The following is a 21,961-nucleotide window of genomic DNA, read 5'->3' on the forward strand; positions in this document are numbered from 1 at the left end:
TTCCAAATTTACTTTTAAAATGTATTCTTGCATGTGCGCAGAACAAAAACACCATGGTGGAGGTCTTAGTACAGAAAAGAGAGGAGAGGTGGGGACATACACCCATACGCTTGTGAACTGCATTTTGTAGTAAGCAAATAATACTACTGGAGTACTACTTTCCGTCCTCAAAACACCAGTTGGTGAATCGGGCCCTATATGTGTGTATTCACATAAAATGCACTCACATGTAAGTTTGCATGATACACATACATAATGAACAGATTCAGATTTCTGACTCCTCTGTTATGTACACAAGCATTTGTCATGACTTTACCCAGTGACTTCTCAAATAACTGCAAAAACTTTAGTGAAGTTGTATGTCAAACAAGCATTGGGAAAGCCAATAGATCTCGCCTATGAGAGCAATTGGCTTTGCCAATGTTTTGTAGCCATGCTGTATGCAGCACGGATACTTTGCAGTGTGACTAAAACTAATTTTAACAAGCATTGGCAAAGCCAATAGGTCTCACCTTTATAAAAGCTATTGGCTTTGCAAATGTGCTTTAGCCATGTTGTACAAGAGTGTGGCTGTTGCTTATAGGAGAGTGGTGTGGATTGTCATAGAGTGGAGTGGCGTAGAGTGGAGTGTCAGAGTATGAAGTGGCAGAGAGTGGCGGGGAATGTTATCAAGTGGAGTGGCGTATAGTGGAGTGGAGCAGTGTCATGGAGTGGCGTTGAGTGTCAGAGTGGAGTAGAATATTGACAGTGGAGTGGCATAGATTGACGTAGCATGGAGTGGTGTAGTATGAAGTGTAATAAATTGCTGTAGATTGGAATGGAATAGAGTGTTGTAGAGTGGAGTAGAATGGAGTGTCAGAGTGGAGCAGAGTGGCATAGAGTATTCGCAAGTGGAGTGTTAGAGTGGAGTAAAGTGGGATAAAATGTAATGGTATGCCTGTTGTTTAGCATGGCTAAAAGGTAGTGGCTTAGAGGAGAGTGGCATGTAGTGTCATAGAGTGGAGGGGCGTAGAGTGGAGTGTCACAGTGTGGAGTGGCGTGGAGTGTTATCAAGTGGAGTGGCATATAGTGGAGTGGCGCAGAGTGTCATGGAGTGGCGTTGAGTGTCAGAGTGGAGTAGAATGTTGACAGTGGAGTGGCATAGATTGACGTAGCATGGAGTGGTGTAGTATGAAGTGTAATAAATTGCTGTAGATTGGAATGGAATAGAGTGTTGTAGAGTGGAGTAGAATGGAGTGTCAGAGTGGAGTAGAGTGGCATAGAGTATTCTCAAGTGGAGTGTTAGAGTGGATTAGAGTGGAGTAAAGTGGGATAAAATGTAATGGTATGCCTGTTGTTTAGCATGGCTAAAAGGTAGTGGCTTAGAGGAGAGTGGCATGTAGTGTCATAGAGTGGAGGGGCGTAGAGTGGAGTGTCACAGTGTGGAGTGGCGTGGAGTGTTATCAAGTGGAGTGGCATATAGTGGAGTGGCGCAGAGTGTCATGGAGTGGCGTTGAGTGTCAGAGTGGAGTAGAATGTTGAAAGTGTAGTGGCATAGATTGAAGTAGCATGGAGTGGTGCAGTAAGAAGTGCAATAAACTGCTGTAGATTGGAATGGAGTAGAGTGTTGTAGAGTGGAGTAGAATGTAGTGTCAGAGTGGAGTAGAGTGGCATAGAGTATTCACAAGTGGAGTGTTAGAGTGGATTAGAATGGAGTAAAGTGGAATAAAATGTAATTTCATGAAGCAGATTAAATTGGAGTGGTGTCCAGTGAAGTGGCGTGGATGTCATAGAGTGGAAGGGCGTAGAGTGGCACAGAGTGGAGTGTCGTAAAGTGGAGTGGTGTAAAGTAGAGTACAGCGTCGTAGAGTCGAGTGGTGTAGATTGTATTGAAGTGGTGTAGGGTGGTGTAGAGGGGCAGAGAGTGGAGGGGCATGGAGTAGCATAGAGCGGAGTAGAGAGTTGTAAAGTGGAGAGGCATAGAGTGACATTAAATGGAATGGAGTGTCATAAAGTGGAGTGTCATAGATGGGAGTCTCGTAGAGTGGAGTGGTGTAGGGTGGAAAGGCGTAGAGCAGCCTAGAGTGACATGGCATAGAGTAGGGTAGAGTGTAGTGGCGTGGCGTTGATTGGAGTGTTGTTGATTGGAGTGTCATTGATTGGAGTGTCGTTGAGTGGAGTGTCATTGATTGGAGTGTCGTTGAGTGAAGTGTCGTTGAGTGGAGTGTCGTTGAGGGGAGTGTCTTTGAGTGGAGTGTCATTGAGTGGAGTGTTGTTGAGTGGAGTGTCATGAAGTGGAGTGGAGTGGCGTAGAGTGGAGTGCCATAGAGGGGAGTGGCACAGAGGGGAGTGGCGTAGAGTGGCATGTTGTAGAATGGAGTGGTATACAGTGGGGTGGCGTAAAGTGACCTAGAGTGAAGTGGCATAGTGTCATTGAGTGAAGTCTTGTAGAGTACAGTGTCATGGAGACATAACATGTCGTGGAGTGGCGTAAAGTGGAGTGTCATGGAGCAGCATGGAGTGTAGTGACGTGTTGTAGAGTGGAGTGTGGTAGAGTGGAGTAGCCTAGGGTGGAGTGGTGTAAAGTGGAAAATGCTTGGTGCCGTAGTACACTGCCATTTCAGACAACACATTTTCAATTGAAATGATCATTACATTCACACATACAGTTTTACTGATAAAACTATACAGCACACAAACGATAATGTGTGGAAATGTATTTATTTTCAACACTTGTAATGCGCACTACCACCTAGCAGGCATCCTGACGCTAACATATGTGTGCACAGCTGGACTCGTGCTACAGGGCCTTGTCAAAACAGTCAGATTATACACTAGGGAAGAGCCACGTTTTTAATCTCTTCCTAAACGGAAGAAGATCCTCCAGTTGTCTCAACTCAAGTGGAAGATTGTTCCATAATCGAGCAGCAGAGGTACTAAAAGCTCTACCTCCTGATTTCATTTTTTTAAATCTTGGCACCTTCACTGTTCTAGCTGAGGAGGAGCAAAGGCTCCTGCCAGGGACACACCTGACAATTTCTTTCTGCATTAGTTGTGGTCCAGACCCATGGAGGGCCTTGAAAACTATGCAGAGAGATTTAAAATGGACTCTTTGCATTATAGAGAGCCAATGCAGCTCCGACAAAGCCAAGGAGGTAGATGAGCATCTTGGCCTCCCCAAGACGAATTTTGCTGCAATCGTTTGGATCCTCAGGAGCCTCTCTATCAGATATCCTGGGGATTCCAACAGCAGGACATTTAAATAGTCCAGTCTACATAAGATGGTACTACCAATTTTCCGTAAGACTCTAATGATAGCAAAGCAGCTCCCCACAGTTTTATTGACCTGCGATTTAAGCGTCAACTTATTGTTAAACATAATTCCTAGATTTCGTACCTTCTCCATGGGGGTCAGTGGGCTGGTTGTAGCTAATGGCCAGAAATTTGAAGTAAGTATGGGGGGAGACTTCCCTACAGCACAGTAGAGAATCTCGGTTTTATCAGCATTGAATTGTAGCAAGTTTTCTCTTAGCCACTGTGCTGTATCTCGCAGGCAAGCATGAAACACTTCAAGGGGTGTAGACTGTTCTCCCTCTAGGGAAATAATTAGTTGAGTGTCACCCACATAATTTACGATGTTAATATTGTGCGCCCGTATGACAGCAATCAGAGGTCTCATGTAGATTTTAAATAATATCGGGCTGATCGCGGAGCCCTGTGGTACGCCATGCATGATATTTATGAAATCAGACTGATAGGGGGAAAGGGCTACTGCCTGTCTCCTATCCAAAAGGTAGGATTGAAACCAGCTCAGGGCTGTGCCTGCTATTCCCACCTCTTTGAGTCTATTTAGGAGAATGTCATGGTCGACTGTGTCGAATGCGGCAGACAGGTCAAGCAGGATAAGTACCAATGATTGACCTCTGTTTGCAAGAATTCAAAGATGGGCAGGATGGAAACCAAATTGCACATCCTCTAGGATATTATTAGTTTCCAGATGTTTTGAGAGCATTCTGCTAACCAGTCGTTCTACAACCTTTGCTGGATGAGGCAGCAAGGAGATTGGCCTATAATTTTTTGGGCTAGCTGGATCAAGCGTTGCCTTTTTTTAAAGCGGTGTCACCAATGCCTGTTTCCAGCAGGTCGGTACTGAGCCACTAAGAAGGGATTGATTACAAATCTGGCGGAGTATTGGAAACAATTCTCCTCCCATCTCCTTCCATATTTTATGTAGCAAAGGATCTAAAGGTCAACTGGAGGAGGTACCTAAAGACAATTTGCTGAATTCCTCCACTGATGGTATCTCGAAGTCAGTTAAGACATTTGTGATCTCCGTCCCTGTCTCTCTTTCCTTCTTTATGTCTATTAGCTCTCTGTAATTGTAGCCATTGAACTCAGGGCTTTCTACCCCCTCTTGCAGAGAGCCACTTCCGAGGCCATCAATGATGGTTTTAATTTTATCATTAAAGAACATCGCAAGGCTGTCACAGAGGTCCTGGGTAGGATGAGTCTTGTTCTTAGCAAAATCAGGGCTAATCAATTCATTCATTATTTTGAAAATGCTTCTAGTACTGTTTGGTGCATTCAAAATTGATATCTTTTTTATAATTGATGATTACCATCTTCTAAGCAGATTTATCCTTTTCTTTGTAAGTCCTTCTCAATTTCCTCTCGGCCTATTTGCATTCCAATTTACATTTTTTTCGTTTTTCACTGAACCAAGGGGCGAGGGTTTGCCCATTTTCTTAAGATTTTTTTAGAGGGGCAGCCAGGTCCAGTGTAACTGTTATCTGTGTACAGAAGGCCGCATAGTTATCCTCCACGTGTTTATCTGTCTTGAAACAGCCATCAAGAGAGAACACCGGGTAGGCACTTCACTTTCTTAAAAGAGATTTCCAGTCTCTACTGACAAAGTTACTCATCTCACTGGCTACTTGACTATAAGGTTACATACCCGAAATCTAATCAAATGATAATCAGACCTGCCCATGGGCAGAATATCCATATCTCCTAGTACGTGTTCCTCGGAAAAAATTAAATCAAGAGTATGTCCTCCTTTATGTGTTGGCTCAGTGACCCATTGATGTAGGTTAAAGCCTTCGCATGATTGGAGGAGGTTCCTGTAACCAGAATCCAAAGTACCATTTAGCCAGAGATTAAAATCACCCAGAATCAACTGCCATGTTGCTAATAGTCTCTATCAGTGCCTGCAGTTGCTGCACACTGATAGTCCCCGGGGGTCTAAAGCAAATGATACCTGTCAATACATGCCCATTATGATCTTTTATTGCGAATCCAAGCATTTTGAAGCCCTCTATCACATCAATGTCTATTAGGACCAGGTTCCATATTTCTTTAAAAATAACACCCACTCCTCCTCCCCTACCATTTGTTCTGGGTTTATGGAAAATGTTATATCCAGGCGGACATGACAATCCGGGTTCTAAATCAAATTGTAGATGTGTCCATGAATACATCATGAATAGAACATCCAAATCGTGGGATTCCAATGTCAATCTTACATTTAATAGCCCACATGTAAGGGAATCTTGTTTTACAAAGTCTGACTTTGGGGCCGCAGTCTCCTCAATTTTAAACTCTCCCCTCCCCCTTCCAGTCTCACCTATATAACGGAATTCGATACTGGTATAGTTTAGAGGGCGGCAACTTTCATTGTTTTCCCGAAAAAGCCCCATTCGGGCAGCATGGCTGGCGATGTGCACGGACGGTGCGCGGGCGGTGCGCGGACGGGCGCAGACGGGCTAACCTTTGGCACGCCTTCAGCTCACCAGCGGCGCGCCCGCTGTGTGCATCTCTGCGCGTCCACGCCCCCGTGCAGCACACAGCCAATCTATATAACATATGTTTTTTCGCGCTACGCGTCGACGCCAACATGTCCCTTTGTAGCTTTGGGCAAAAAGACTATACCGCCTACCTCAAGATGGCGGGTCCACTCTAACAGACGGACACCGCGAGGTTAGAGATCAGGAAAGTGACTGGGTCTAGTGGCAAGTAAGCAATCTGTTTAAAATCACAATTAGAATTGTTAAAAAATTCCTAGCAGTTAAAAGAACTTCTAAATCATGTGCAAAGCGCAAAGTGCAATTTCAGCAACAAGCCCCCCGTGCACCACACAGCCAATCTATATAACATATGTTTTTTCACCAATGGCAAAGGCTAGTGTATTGATTTGTTTCAATTGTATTTAAATATTTATTTCCACCACACTTCAAAATTACACAAAATGTGCTTCATTTCTGCTTTGCTAATTCTGATATACTCTGAAATATTTGCACAGTTCATTTACAGACATTTACATTTTGTTGTATGCTAGGAAAACCCCTCTCCTCTCTCACCTCCAGTACACAGCAAGATTTGTAACATAAATGCTGTCACTTTGAAGTCAGATAAAGAAAATTAACACATAAAGCTCCCTCAGATGACAGAGCCTTACATTTGACCTCCGTCTTTGAATACACAGCAAATGTGACGAGATAAGAACAAAATTCAAAGGACTGTTTACAGAAAGCAAACACTTGCGGATGAATACAAGAAGCAAGTCAAAGAGTTGGCAAATAGGCTATGCTCCCCTGGAGAGACAAAGACATGCTGGACAGCCTAAAACAAATAAGGACAGCAAATAGAAAGCAAGCAAATGTGAGTTACAAAACGTAAATCCAATGGTCAACAATGGGTGGAATGCATTTCCAGGGAAGCTTTCATAATGTCCCTAAATCGATTTTTCACAACCAGACAGCTGTGCTGTCTGATAGGCTTTGACCTAAAAAGCGCTAACGCAGCCAGGGCTAATGCACTTTTTTAAAGTGCATTATTGCTGGATGCACTATAGTCCTGTTTTTACATTATTTTTTTAGCCATGCTGCACAGAAGCCACAGTGCTGCACAGCAAGGCTACAAATGCCCATGCTGAACAGCAGGAACAAAAGCCAGTGGCAGAACCAATAGTCACAAAGGCAAGATCTATTGGCTTTGCCAATGTGTGTTAGTTCTCAGCATAACACCAAGGTGAGTATGAACAAATCATTTAATCTCCCCTTGTGTGGGAAAAAAAAACGTAATTTGCCAAAAACACCAATCGCATAAAGAAAGCAATTGCGCCCATGTCCATGTCTTAGTGAAAATATATTTGGAAGCCTATATCTGTTATCACAATAAATGCAGATAACATCTGTTTTTACAATAGACATTCATTTCAAAGGTAAAAAGGGCTTCTTTGATGTGCGTGTGGCATAGTAGTATGCTCAGACATGAGTCCCTTGCACACTTTGCCACTGGATTCAAGCAAGCCGGGCTGAAGATGGCTGGAATGCCAGAAACCGGTCCTCGGAAGCTTGTTTCCGGTCCAGGGAAGGCATGGCTTGGCAGTTCGGGCTGGACTGTTCCCATAAGGCACAGGGTCAGACTGATTTGCATATAGCCATGTCTGAAATGGGGTGGCAGAGTGGGCTAGAGAACGGTGATGGATTAAACCCAGATCTTTTGACTGGCTGTGAGTGTTTGATTAGTTCAGATGCTCCGTTCATTACCACCCCCTTTTGTACCGCTTTTGGCCGCCATAAGTGTGGCAGGGTATGCTCAGACGTGAGTCCCTTGCTCACTTTGCCACTGGATTCAAGCAAGCTGGGCTGAAGACGGCTGGAATGCCAGAAACCGGTCCTCGGAAGCTTGTTTCCGGTCCAGGGAAGGCATGGCTTGTCAGTTCGGGCTGGACTGTTCCCATGAGGCACAGGGTCAGACTGATTTGCATATAGCCATGTCTGAAATGGGGTGGCAGAGTGGGCTAGAGAACGGTGATGGATTAAACCCAGATCTTTTGACTGGCTGTGAGTGTTTGATTAGTTCAGATGCTCCGTCCATTACCACCCCCTTTTGTACCGCTTTTGGCCGCCATAAGTGTGGCAGGGTATGCTCAGACGTGGGTCCCTTGCTCACTTTGCCACTGGATTCAAGCAAGCCATGCTGAAGACTGCTGGAATGCCAGAAACCGGTCCTCGGAAACTTGTTTCCGGTCCAGGGAAGGCATGGCTTGGCAGTTCGGGCTGGACTGTTCCCATGAGGCACAGGGTCAGACTGATTTGCATATAGCCATGTCTGAACTGGGGTGGCAGAGTGGGCTAAAGAACGGTGATGGATTAAACCCAGATCTTTTGACTGGCTGTGAGTGTTTGATTGGTTCAGATGCTCCGTCCATTACCACCCCCTTTTGTACCGCTTTTGGCTGCCATAAGTGTGGCAGGGTATGCTCAGACGTGAGTCCCTTGCTCACTTTGCCACTGGATTCAAGCAAGCCGGGCTGAAGACGGCTGGAATGCCAGAAACCGGTCCTCGGAAGCTTGTTTCTGGTCCAGGGAAGGCATGGCTTGGCAGTTCGGGCTGGACTGTTCCCATGAGGCACAGGGTCAGACTGATTTGCATATAGCCATGTCTGAACTGGGTGGCAGAGTGGGCTAAAGAACGGTGATGGATTAAACCCAGATCTTTTGACTGGCTGTGAGAGTTTGATTGGTTCAGATGCTCGGTCCATTACCATCCCCTTTTGTACCGCATAGTAAAACATTGGCACAAATGGAAAGAGGTTCACCAAGGATAAAAAAGAAAAGTAGTACCTCAATCACTCATAGCATGATCAGCGGAAGGACAACAATCAATCTGAATCAATCAGTACTTGGTCCATGCTCCAGCCAACAAAAGAGGAAGTAAAGCCAGTATGCAACTGCCTAATATACGGCAGCAAACAAGAATGACTATGAAGCCAACAAATGTTAAGCAATGGGTAGCCTGCAAGCCCTTTGTTGTATACGATATCTCTCGCAAGCAAGAGCGCATGCAATGCAAGCGCTGTTGCAGGGGAGACCTACAAATAGTTTTTTTTAACATCTTTATTTTCAATTGTTTCAACATACCAACAACATTACATAACCTCTGGCATGTCAGCATATTACAAAGTGTTAGTGCACAGATCCTGCATAGACACAAGCGCCTCCAATACCCATAACTCCCTCATCATTGATTTCCAACCAACTCTTACCTCAACAATAGCAACTACTTGGCAATAAGTCTGCGGGCCTGCTATGCAGGAGATCCAGTGTCTGAAGCAGTAGCTGAGCTCCCCTCCAAGACTGGAGTCAGCAGTTCTTGTAGCATTCCTGTCCACTCAAAACTGTGCTCCTTCATCTTATCATCAGTCCGGACTGCCTGCATCTGAAGTATCTCAGCCAGAGCCCATTCACCTACATTTATTTATTTATTTATTTATTTTACATATTTATAGAGCGCTCTAATACCCGGAGGTGTCCTGGCGCTAGAAAGATAGACTGGTGTGATGGAGCGTGCTTACTGAGTGAAGAGCCATGTTTTTAGACCTCTTCTAAAGGCCATCAGATTCTGGGTTTGTCTGAGCGCAAGTGGAAGTTTATTCCAGGCCTCAGCCGCCCCGAGAGAAAAGCTCCTGCCTCCCCAGCGAGCTTTTTTAATTCTGTACCTACTGTACTGGTCGTATGTGGGCCCCCTAGGAAACACCAATCTAACAACGATTCTGGCCAATCCAAGACCCGGCAATACGAATTTATAACATATCTTTACTCCCACTAGGGTGTGATATGAGGTGCAGTAGACCGTGACGGACCGTGTTATCTATGTGTCACCTGCTGAAGTCGGCGTGTGATCATGCCCCAATATTATATCAGCCTTGCGTAGCCCCCGGCCATGTGCTGGAAACTAACCTCAGCCTCTTTGCACCTAGGGTAGGTGGTGGACCTAGTTTTATATATACACACTGTGTAATCTCTTAGGTGCGGTGTAGGCACGTTATAGGACATAGAAGTGTGCCAATTTAAGACATGCATTACATGAGACTCCCTGTGCTAATGCACAGGCCTTTGCCCATTCCTTGTCTGTCACAAACTCCACAAGGTCACCATTCCAACCTTGCCTTGCCACAATCAGGTTCCATAGACTGGAGGCCAACCTCTAAGGGCATTCCATATCCAGCAGCACTTCTAGGGTGTGTGACTATACGAGGGTCTGTGGAAAGCCAGTCCAGATTTCACTGGTCATCTTGGTAAGTTTGGTAAATTGTAAAACTGACCAGGGCCCACCACAAACATCTCCTATGCTTCATCGAGCCTAGTGCAGCTTTTCCACGGATGCAGGTCCCCTAATGTCGCTCAACCCCCAGCAATTCAAGCTGACATCGACATAAATTGTTTGATATGCATAAAAGCCTTCAACCAAGAAAGCAGCAATTTTGTAGAGAACGGGGGCAGATGCAGTACAGATATAATTGCTAATTACCACGTCTGTGCTGCCTGTTGCACTATATATGGGTAGCCTTTATCCAAATGAGCTCCCTCCTTATAGCAGTGGGGCAAACTATTTGCACCCCTTGTTCCCCCCAGTAACAGCTTCTCCCCAATAGGGTCCTCTATGCACCATTGAGCAGCATGTTGTAGCTGTGCCACCATATAAGACAAATCCATGTCCATTAAGCCTAACCCTCCCTCCTCGATGTCCAGCTTAAGTCCTCGGAGCCCCACTCTGCAATGCTTTCCGGCCTAGAGGAGAGCAATCAAGAGGTTGTCCAGTTTTTTAAACATCAATCAGCCTATGGGACACTGCATGTTCTGCAGGACATAGAGGGGCAGGAACACCATCTTGGCCAACACCACCACCCTAGCAACAACTGACAATGGCAATTTGTCCCAAAAGGCACCCAGGCCCACCAGAACTCTAAACATGTTATATTAATACTGGTTCTCAACCATATGTGTCTCCTGTATACCCAGATACCAGAAACTATCTAACTCCACCTCAAACCTAGGACTGGCAGCACCTCTAGCCCACCTAGAGACAGAGAATATTAAATATTTGGCCACATTCACCCTGAGTCCTGACAACCTCCTGAAGGTATGCAGGTCATCCATTAGGAGCCATACCATGCACAAACAGCCGCCGCAAATATACCAGGGCATCATCAGTATACAGAGAGACTAGATGCTCAGCATCTCTGACCTGTAAACCCAGTACTTGCAGCTTGGCCCTCAGATAAGCCGCTAGCGGTTCTATGGCTGGAGCAAACAGGAGACGAGATAGAGGGCAACCATGCCTAGTCCCCCTCTGTATTTCCCAGTTATCAGAGAAATTCCATCCAGATCAGAGCGTGCCAGATGGCACATTATATGGTAGGGCGTTCCATTTTAGCAGGTTTGCACCAAATTGCATATGCGATAAGACAACGCACAAGAAGTCCCAACCAACTGTATCAAATGCCTTCTCTATGTCAAGTACGACCACCGCCATCTCTGTTAGTTAATCTGGCAGAGTGCATGACATGGGTGAGACTATGGATACTCATCAGGGTGCTTCTCTAAAGAATAAACCCATATTGATTGCCCTGTACCAATTGCCGCCCCGTCTATTAGCTAGAATCTTAAAAAGAGTTTTCACATCCACTTTAATAATGCACAGTGGGCGGTATGATCCTATCTTCTCCGTGTTTCCCATCTGGTTTAGGCAGCATAACTATGAAGGCCGCTCTCATGGTCTGGGGGAGAGTACCCCTTTCCCCTGCTTCATTGTAGACCTCCAGCAACTTTTCAGCTAGCACAGCCACATAAGTAATGTAGAATTCTGTTGGGAACCCATCCAGACCAAGGACTGTGGGGCATATTATCAAGAAGAGTGTTAAAATGATTGCCCCTTTAGCAGCAGGAAACTGCCTTTAAAGCGGCGATAATGGGCTTGATAATATGCCTGTGAGAATTCCCATAGAAGCCCATGTTCACACCAGAACATGGGCTTCTATGGGAATTCACAAGGGAACATTATCAAGCCCATTACCGCCGCTTTAGCTGCAGTTTCCTGCCGCTAAAGCAGTGATAATTGTAACGCTGTTTCTTGATAATATGCCCCTTTGTGTCTTGACATGTCCCCTATCACTTCCTGTATCTCCTCCTTTGTTGATGTCAGGTCCAGGGCCTCTCTTTGTGAAGCCCCACAGCTTCAGCAAGACCAATCACACCAGGAACTCCTGCATCTCAATGACAGCACAGTCCTCATGTCTTGGTAAAGCTTTGCCAAATATTGTTGAAGTTCCCAATTAATCACAACTTTTGTCATCTTCGGTCCTTAGGGACATGATTCAAGTGGTCGGCTTTTCCCTACGAAGGAACCCGATCCAGGAGGAAGCCAGGTCTTTCACCCTCTCTATGCAGTAATTGCCTATACTCCTTCAGCGTAAATTTATCTAACATGTCCCATGTCTCCCCCACTGCCCGCTTAACCTCCACTATCTTACCCTGCAACAAGGGATCCTCCTGCCCCCCTAGCTGAAGATTTTCCCTGTGCTCCCTTCGCAGCTGATGTATGATGCCATATACCCTAGAAAGGCAATCCCTGCATAGACCAGCCTTAATGGTGTCCCATTCATTATCTCTAGTGCCAGAGTACCCCCATTTCTTCAAAGACATGCTCTAGAACCCCTGGATATCCACTTGAAAAGCAGTCTCACAGCATCTTTGGATTTAGACGCCACAAGCGAATAGGCAGGGCATCCAGGCGCCACACATATGTCAGAAGCACTGGAGCTTGATCAGACATAAACCTCTACAGGTGCTTCACTGCAACCACCTGCTCAGCCAATTGTGCCACAAGGGGATCTGTCTAGCCTACTATCCATACTGTGCGTCTCTGCGTGGAATGCGTACTCCAGTCCTGCCGGGTGTATCGCTCTCTATGCATCAATACAATCCACCAATGCCATTGCCTCCTCCAGGACCCTTGACATGGTCAGATTTGTCTAGCGCTTAGGGGGGACCTGTACATATCCCCATTTAAAACACAATTGAAGTCACCTATCCAAAGGAGGAACGTCCCTATGCTCGGCCTAAGTTTGCCCATCACCTTCCTGAAAAAGGACCTATCATCACAGTAGGGGCGTGTACATTCAAGAAACGTATGTTCCTGCCATCCAACGCTCCAGTGAGGAAGATAACGGCCCTTAACATCTGTGCATACATCCCTCAGTCTGAAGGACACCCCGGCCACAATCCATTTGGCTACACCCCTCGACTTTGAGCAATAAGTGGATGTATATAATTGTCCCCTCCATTTCTTCTTTAGATTATGTGCTTCTGGGTCAGTGAGGTGAGACTCCTGAAGAAGGGTTATTCTGACATGGTAGCATCTAAGGTAAGTAAGGACCCTATATCATTTTGTGTAGTCCTGTAGGCCCCTAACATTCCAAGTACCAATTCTCCCTGCTCCTGCCATAGATGCTTAAGTCACCCCGGACTCCTCCACAGTGTGCACCGCTCCCACCCAACCATCATCTCCCAATGTCATTTGCAGGAAACCCACTCCTTTCTCCCTTCCTCTGTCTACCACCCCAGAGGCGTCTATGAGCATGTGTTATGCCTTCAAATATGTTCCGCCTTATAACACATTCAAACCAACAACACCAACAGAGCACACAAAGGATTACACCCCACCCCAATGGGTAAACAACAAACTTTCCATTCCGGAGATGTTTTCCCATGTGAGGTGCTGTTGAGTATCACACCCCCTCCCTCTCATTTTTTTAAAAAACAAAGTTTATTAATAATTTTCATTTTTTGCAATATGACTAATGCAGTACAATAGACATGCGGGGTGGTACAGTCAGTATCGTTACTACAGTGTGCACTGATGTGCGAAAGAGAAGAGGGCCGGTAATGCCATTACATACTGTTTGCTCATACCATAGATAATTCGCACGATCACAGGTAAATGCCACTTATCACTTTACATCTATGCACAGCCTCCAAACCAGGGCCCTTATTTATGAGGCTGTGCGTCAGTTTTGCGCCGCCGGTGCGTCACTTTTTGTGACGCACCAGCGGCATAAAAAATGCGCCTTGTTGCGCCATATTTAAAAAGTGACGCATCTAGGTAGATGCGTCACTTTTTAAACCCCTGCGCCACATTATACCTGCGTCACGTATAATGTATGCAGAGGGGGCATTCCCCCGCAAAAAGCCTCGTAATAGTGACGCAGTGAAATCTATGAGATTTCACTGCGTCACTTTTAGGATGCTGTTGCGTCAAAATCTTGCGCCTGCCTCGCAACAGGCGTAAGACTGACGCAAGCCCTTTCACATGGGGCTTTCCCCATGTGAAAGGACGCATTGCTGGAGTTGCGCCACTTTTGTGACACACTCCAGCAATGTGTCACTTTTGCGCTTACAGATACGTCAGAAATACTGACGAATCTGTAACTCCTTGCGACATGATGCGTCATACATTAAATATGATGCATCATTGGTGTCGCAAGGAGGGCGCAGTGAAAAGTGACGCATCGCTGTTTTCACGCAGCGATGCGTCACTTTTCATAAATGAGGCCCCAGGTATGTGTCCTCATCCCATCACGGCTTTGTCTGCTATAAAACAAAAGATCCCCAGCTTAACCCCTCCCCCCCCTCCTTCCAGTCCTTCCATCTTCGTAAAGCAGCGTCCGAGGAAACCTTATCGTCTACGGTTTGGCATACAACATCACCTATAAAACAACAACATATCTATGTTTGAATCATATTGACACAACACTTGTTCATTGATTCGTGTTCTTGCAACTGTAATTGTCACATTCGAGGTGGGTACGTAATTCTACACTCTTTATTGCGAGCCGCTGTGAGTGTCTACAACATCTAATTCTTGTGATTTAAAGGTTTCTAGCACGACATACCACTCCAATGCTATAGGGGTTTTATGTAATCCCTTGGCCTCCTCCTGTCGCATGGCCGCACTTTCTGCACTACCCCATCGAATCAGTTCCCTTTGCCACATTTGTGCAGAGGGTGGTTTCTTGGATTTCCACCGCATGGTGATGACTCGTATTGCTAGGATTAGCGACAGGTTCACGAACCTGTATTGCACTTTGTCTTTAGAGGAGGACTTATGGAGGCCAAGGATGCATTCTTCCATAGTGTTGGTTAAGTCCCTTTGTGTGGCTGCATGTGTGTGTCGTCTGACCGAATCCCAAAACCCCCTTAGGTTTGCATGGTATGCTTAGGTGCGGGCATGACCATACCATGTGAACTTGATCAGCACCATCCCAGTGACATCTAGGGCAGTGGTGTCGAGTTTGCGGGAACATTTTGTCTAGTCTATGAGGGGTAAGATAGGCCCTGTGGAGGATCATGGTTTGGATCTATTTGAATTTTGCGTTTCTCTGCATTTTCCTAGGGTGTTCTATAATTTTTTCCCATTTTTTGTCTTCAAGAGGCCGCCCTATATCATCCGACCATGTGTGTCGTAAAGTAGTGAGGATTATCCCCGCATGGGCATGGATCCCAACATATAACCATTTAATTAAGTGCCTACCCCTGCCCATGTAATAAAGTGCATTAACCAATTCATGTGTAGATGGTTCCTGCTGGTGTGGGGCCCAGTGTGCTTTTACATATTGTATTATTGCTGCATCAATCAATGAATCAAAAAATCTGTATAGCGCGCTACTCACCCAGTAGGGTCTCAAGGCGCTGGGTGGGGGGGGGGCGGAGGGGGGGGGACGTTACTGTTCGAAAAGCCAGGTCTTGAGTTGTTTCCTGAAGGAGAGGTAGTCCTGGGTCAACCGTAGGTGGATGGGGAGGGAGTTCCATGTCTTGACGGCCAGGTAGGAGAAGGATCTTCCTCCAAGGGTGGCTCTGTAGATGCATGGTACGTCGGCGAGGGCGAGGATGGCCGATCGTAGCTGGCTGGTGGGTGTGTAGAAAGTGAGGCGGTTGTTGAGGTACTTCGGGCCCATTTCGTGGAGAGCCTTGTGTGCGTGGGTGAGGAGTCTGAACGTGATCCTCTTGTTGACGGGGAGCCAGTGCAGATCTCTTAGATGGGACGAAATGTGGCTGTGGCGAGGGATGTCCAGGATGAGTCATGCGGAGGCGTTCTGTATGCGCTGGAGTCTTTTCTGTAATATATACATGTGATCTGGCACCCCTGTCTCTCTAACAAAGTTACCATAATCCAGTAGCTGTCCATCGTGAACAAGGCCGACACGTGCTAACCCCTACTTTGAGCCAGGGAGTGATAGTGCGCTTCATTATTCGTCCAGTCGCCAGTGGTATTCCCAATAAGGGGATGTTACCTGCGTAGGCAGGGTGTGGGCATGTGTAGTGCTGCTTTCCAACATTGTAGTTCTGTGTGCAGCAGAGGAGAAAGATGCTGGGGGAGTTTGCAGCTTGGCAATAACAGTGCATGCAAGGCTCCTCTTGTGATATCATGCTCAGTGTAACCTATTTCTTGCAAATGATGCCCATCCGTCCAAAAGGACAACCCCTGTAGTTGACAGGCATAGCAGTATGCTCTGAGGTCCAGTACTCCCAGACCTCCTTTATCAGTACCAAGCTGGAGCTTTTTGAGGCTTATCCTTCGTGTGCCGGGCCCCCAGATGAGGTCAACAAGCATGGTGTTTAAGGATTTAAAAGTGTTCTGTGGGAGTAGCACTGGTAAGTTTGTAAAATAGTACATCAGTCGTGGGAGGACCACCATTTTTGTTATAGCTACTCTTTCCATCACGGATAGCGGCAATGTTGTCCAAAAGGCTATGCTAGAGCGTAGGGCTCTAATTGCTCTATGTAGGTTACCGTCCAACATGTCGGTGGGCATCCGGTACACATGAATCCCCAAATATTTCAACGTATGCGGGGCCACCTGTAATACTGTGGGCCCAATTGAGATACTCGTGGGCGAGGCCTGCTCACGAAAGAAAAAGGCATGTGACTTTGTTGGGTTAATAGCCAGGCCCGATATGCATTCGAATTACGCAAATATCTCAGACAGAGGAGCTAAATCCGACCGAAGGTCTCTAATGTAAAGGATAATGTTGTCCGCGTAAGTAGAGCAGAGGTGCATAGTGGGCCCGATCGGAATGCCCATCTCCTGTGCGTCTACACGCAGCTTAAGAGCCAAGGGTTCCAATGCCAATATAAAGAGGAGTTGAGCATCCTTGCCTTGTCTCTCTAAATATCGGATATGTAGCTGATATATGGCCTCCAGTATAGACAAGAGCAGTGGGGCCATCGAATAGTAGACAGAGCTATTTAATATAGTCCTCCGGCAACCCAAAGTTCGTTAGTGCCTTGAACATGTATTCCCAGTTTAGCGTATCAACCGCTTGGGGTAGATCCAGCGATATGCAATCTGCATGTGTGTAAAGGGTTGGGGCGGCCGACATGTGGTAGTGTAGTCTCCTGGTATTCAAGGACGTGCTCTGGGCCGACAAAAATCCAGTTTGGTCTATGTGTATCAGCTTATTAAGGAAGGACAGGAGCCTATTTGCCAGTACCTTACTAAGTATTTTGAATTCCGTTTCTAGCAACGATAGTGGACGGTAGCTTGCCATGTCAGTGGATCCCTCCCCGGTTTCGGGAGAGAGACCACCAATGCCTGTGCCATGGTGAGTGGCAGTGTTCCCTCCGTCATCGCCGTATTATATAAGAGCTCTAGGTTGGGCAGGAGAGAGTCCATGAAAGTATCATAAAATTCTGCAGGTAACCTGTCTAGCCCAGGGGTTTTACAAGGGAGAGCCTTAATTGCTACCTTGATTTCAGCTTTGGTAATAGGGCCTGATAGGTCTTTCAGGGCTGCTGCAGTCGGTTGTGGGCATGGCAATGCGTGTTAAAAGTCCTCTATTTGTGTGTGCTCACTGTAGATTTGCTGTACAACATAGCATAGTACTTGCAATAGGGCGGCTTAATGTTGTTTTGGGTATGTGATTTGCCACCTGCCATGGTAGTGATTTCATTATTTACAATGGCAGGGGGGATCGTCACGCAGTAACTTAGCTAATAGTGCCCCCGATTTTTCCGCCTCAGAAGACTTCTCTGCGTATATCATTGGTGGTCTTTGATCCGAAGAGATTCTAACAATTCCGCGTGTTGGATGCGGACTTCCTGGAGTGGTGCCTGTTTCTCCCTGTCATAGGCGGCCTCCTGTTCCAACCTATCCATCTTGCGTTCTGTTTCTGTAAGGGACTTATGGACTTCCTGCCTAGCTCCCACTGTCGCACTGGTAGCCCTACCACGTATGACCGCTTTAAAGGCGTCCCATTCAATTAGACCATTAGAAGCTGTATTATTATTTTCCTCAAAATAAGGTGCGATAGTGTCGGCTATGGCGGTACGGAACACAGTGTCTTCTAGCAACTATGATCATAGTCTCCAGGTAGGAACAGGAGTAGATATCCTTCCCCACGTGACTGTTATCTCTAGTGGGTTGTGGTCCGAAAAGGTTTTTGCTAGATGCGTAGCGTGCGTGACCTGCATCGCAATCGTGTTTGAGCAGTATATTCTATCTATTCTTGTATGAAGCATATGTACCGGGGAGTAAAATGAGTATTCCCTATGTGTTGGGTGTCGCATCTTCCACACATCACATAATGCCCATCCCTCAGCCAAACTGTAGAGTGCCTTTGCCTGCTTAATTACGCTCGCATCATTCAGAGGGGGATGGGACCTGTCTAATGCAATATCCATGATTGTGTTACAATCCCCGCCTATAATCCAGGGGTGCATCTCCCAGCCTGCTAATGCTAGGTTCAGGGTAATTAAAAATGGTTCTTGCTCAATATTTGGCGCATATGTGCTACCAAGCACTACTTGTTGACCATCCAGTGACCCTCTTACAAAAATATATCGTCCCTGTTTGTCTACTCTCTGCTCTAAGGATTTAAAGGGTATTCCATGCCTGATCCATTTGGTGACACCCGAGTAGCTGGAGGAGAAAACCTGCCCCCTCCATTTCTTACGAAGGTTCACTGCCTCCTGTTCAAACATGTGTGACTCTTGTAAGTACACTATTTGTGCTTTACGTCTCAGCAATTGAGCGTGTATTCTCTGGCGCTTCTGCACCGAACCCAATCCTCTAATGTTCCACATTAATATGTTATACTGTCTGAGTGTAAGCATTGCAATACTAAGTTGATCCTAAGGACAGGCCGTGCCCTATATGTGTTAGTGATAAGCCACCTCATATTAATCCAATGAATAGGACTGTATCCCTCCCCAGAACACCCAATACTCGGTCCGGTGAAGGAACGAAACCGAACCATGCAACCAAACATGGCAAATAAAACTATGCCCTGCACAACAACGGCATTTGCAGATTGGGGGACATCACCGACGCCATCCATGGGGTGCAAACCGCACTCCAACATACTATAGAGCTATGTCAAAACGGAACCCCGGGCTCGGGTTAAATGTACACACACATCGCTGCAACATAATTTAGCAAAAGGATATTATATCAGTATCAGAGGTAGGTCCTTGAGTAGTAGTGTCTTACAGCAGTCAACTAAACAATCCATCTGCCATTTGTGGGGTCACGGTGAGAAACAGGGCCACACTGCCCTCAGAGTCCGACCTGTTCAAGTCATCCACAGAGGAGACTGAGTCCTCAATTAGTGTTGTCTGTCAAAATGTAGCAGCTGCTATGAGCGCCTGCTTCTTGCTCTGATATTTCTGCTGTGACATCAGGTTGGTCCGTCTAGAGTTGCTGCATATCCGTCTACTTCGGCAGGTGCCAGTTAGTTCGACTGGAGCTATGCTGTGTGCTTTGGGTGGGATTATCCCCAGTCACTGTAAGCTCCGTCACCTCTAACCATTCCTCAGCATCTTCCAGGTTCTAGAAAAAATGTGTTTTGCACTCTTGAATGATTTTCACTCGGGCCAGGAAAAGTGGTGCATATTTTAGATTCAGGTCTCTCAGTTTCTTTTTAACTGCCATAAAGGAGGAGCGCTGTCTCTGCACCATAAGCGTGTAATCCAGGTATAACGATATTCTGCTATTTTCAAAGTTTATCTGAGTCAGCTCCCGCGCTTTTTGTAATAGTGTGTCTCGTTCCCTATAGTTTAATAGTCGGATGATAAGGGGCAGGAGGGGAGCACCCGGTTTAGGTTGACCACTGGGTATCCTATGCGCTCATTCCACGCAGTATTGAGCGGAGAGGCCCTGAGAGGTGACATGGTCTCGGAGCCACTGCTCCATATAGCGGGCTGAATCCATCCCTTCACATCGTTCTGGCAGCCCAATGACGCATACGTTATTCAGTCTCATTCTCCCTTCCGCGTCTTCTACTCGGTCTATCAAGGTATTGACTTGTTTCTGAAGCTGTTGTATGTGGGTCGTGTTCTGAGCTTGTTATGGAGACAGTTCTGTCAGTGCCATGATGTTATCCTTCACCTTATCAGCTAGCTTGGAATGGTCCGTTTTGAGCAGCGTGAAACCGGTTGTGAATGCCCCAATTTGCTGTTTGATGGCCTTTCTGGAGTCCCTTACCTCCTGGAGAATAAGATCCAGTTTATCCATGGGCTCTGCTTCATTTGTAGGTGGTATACAACAGGGCAACTGTGACGTTTCGCCAAATTCCGCTTGCTCCATTGCGGGGTCTGCACTGGGCCCAGCGTCTTGCAGCTTTCCTTTATTGCGGTCCATCAACGTCGTCCTGGCCGTGAGGGTTAAGCGATGATCTGTCTCACGTGTAGTAGGTGGGGGGCAGGTCGGGTGTATCTCAGTGCCGGACCGCCAGCGGCGGCCGTTCCAACATGCGTCACAGTCACACGGAAGGGGTTCACAGCTGATAATCGTGCATATACATGGTCTTCACTTGGTGTTGATATTGGCACCCCATCCCTCTCATTATAACATCTACTAACCACCAAGGCCTACAAACAATTAACACTAAGCATTTGGTGAAACACATGGAGGACCCCTGAAGAGTGCGAGTTGCACATCAGCCGGAGCCAGCCTCTAATAATAAACAAATAGGAGGTGGGTAGGCGTGGCCCTATGTGGCAACCCTGCTGCCCCTGCATAGTAATCTCTAAAATACCATGAGCATCTGTGGTATAAATTAGTTCAAAAGCTAGTAAAGGAGGCGAGGGACAGCAGGTTCCCAACCCCTAAAAATAGAACCCTAGGCATGCAGGAGGACTCCTGATGCCCCACTCATGTACTACAACTCACATTCATGTCAGGGTGCGGCAGTCTGTGGTTGAACATCATCCTCATCACCGCCCAGAGCGTCCTTCTGAGAGTCAGCCATCGCCACAGCCAACAAGCTACCCCGCTGCACCTCTATTTCAAGGCCACTTGTAGCGGTCTCCATGCCCCATCGTCTTCTTTCCATAGTACCATTGGGCCTGGTGCGCCTACCTCAACACAGACCTCTAGATTTCCCCGGTACACTGTCTGTCTCCTGCAGATGTCCCGTTTCCAGCTAGCTCCATGCCTCCTCCGGGCCCGGAAAGAATCGAGAGTGACCACCATGCACCACTCATGGCTTGGCAGGGAAGAGCAACATAAACCTGATGCCCAGAGAGTGGAGTTGTTTGGCGGTTAGGAACAACCGCTGCAAGGCCTGCACCCTGCATGTGTAATCAGGAAGTATTCTGAAAGCATGTCCCTCATAGTTAGGATCACCAAGTGTATGGGCCCATTGCAGGATACTGCCTCGATAATTGTAGTTAAACACCTTCGCTATCATGGCCCGTGGTTGGGCTTCCGGTGGAGGCCAGGGCGCCAGCATTCGGTGTGCCCATTCCATCTCAGAGAAGCCAGACAATTGAGAGGAGACAGCGATGCTCCAGAGCCAACGTTCCAGAAATGCATCTGAAGAGTTCCCCTTCTGACCCTCAGGAAATCTTATAACCTTTAAGTTACTCCTCCAAGCCATACCCTCTGAGTCCTCAAGGTGGTCATCAAGCTGCTTAGTTTTGTCATTCAATACCCATACCGTGACCTGAAGTTCTTTCATTTCTGTAGATAGGCTGTCGACCTCTCTCTGTCTCCCGGGACCGCTCTGTGACTTTGCACACAACCGCAGGCAGGAGTTTGATCACTATAGAGATGGAGTCGATCTTACCCTCTAGCTCCTGTATAGTGGACGTGATGGCCGCTAATATCTGTGCGTCCAGGGGCTCCCCCACAGCCTCAT

The sequence above is a fragment of the Lissotriton vulgaris genome, chromosome 1_2 (assembly GCF_964263255.1).
Source record: "Lissotriton vulgaris chromosome 1_2, aLisVul1.2, whole genome shotgun sequence".
In the NCBI taxonomy this organism is placed as follows: domain Eukaryota; kingdom Metazoa; phylum Chordata; class Amphibia; order Caudata; family Salamandridae; genus Lissotriton; species Lissotriton vulgaris.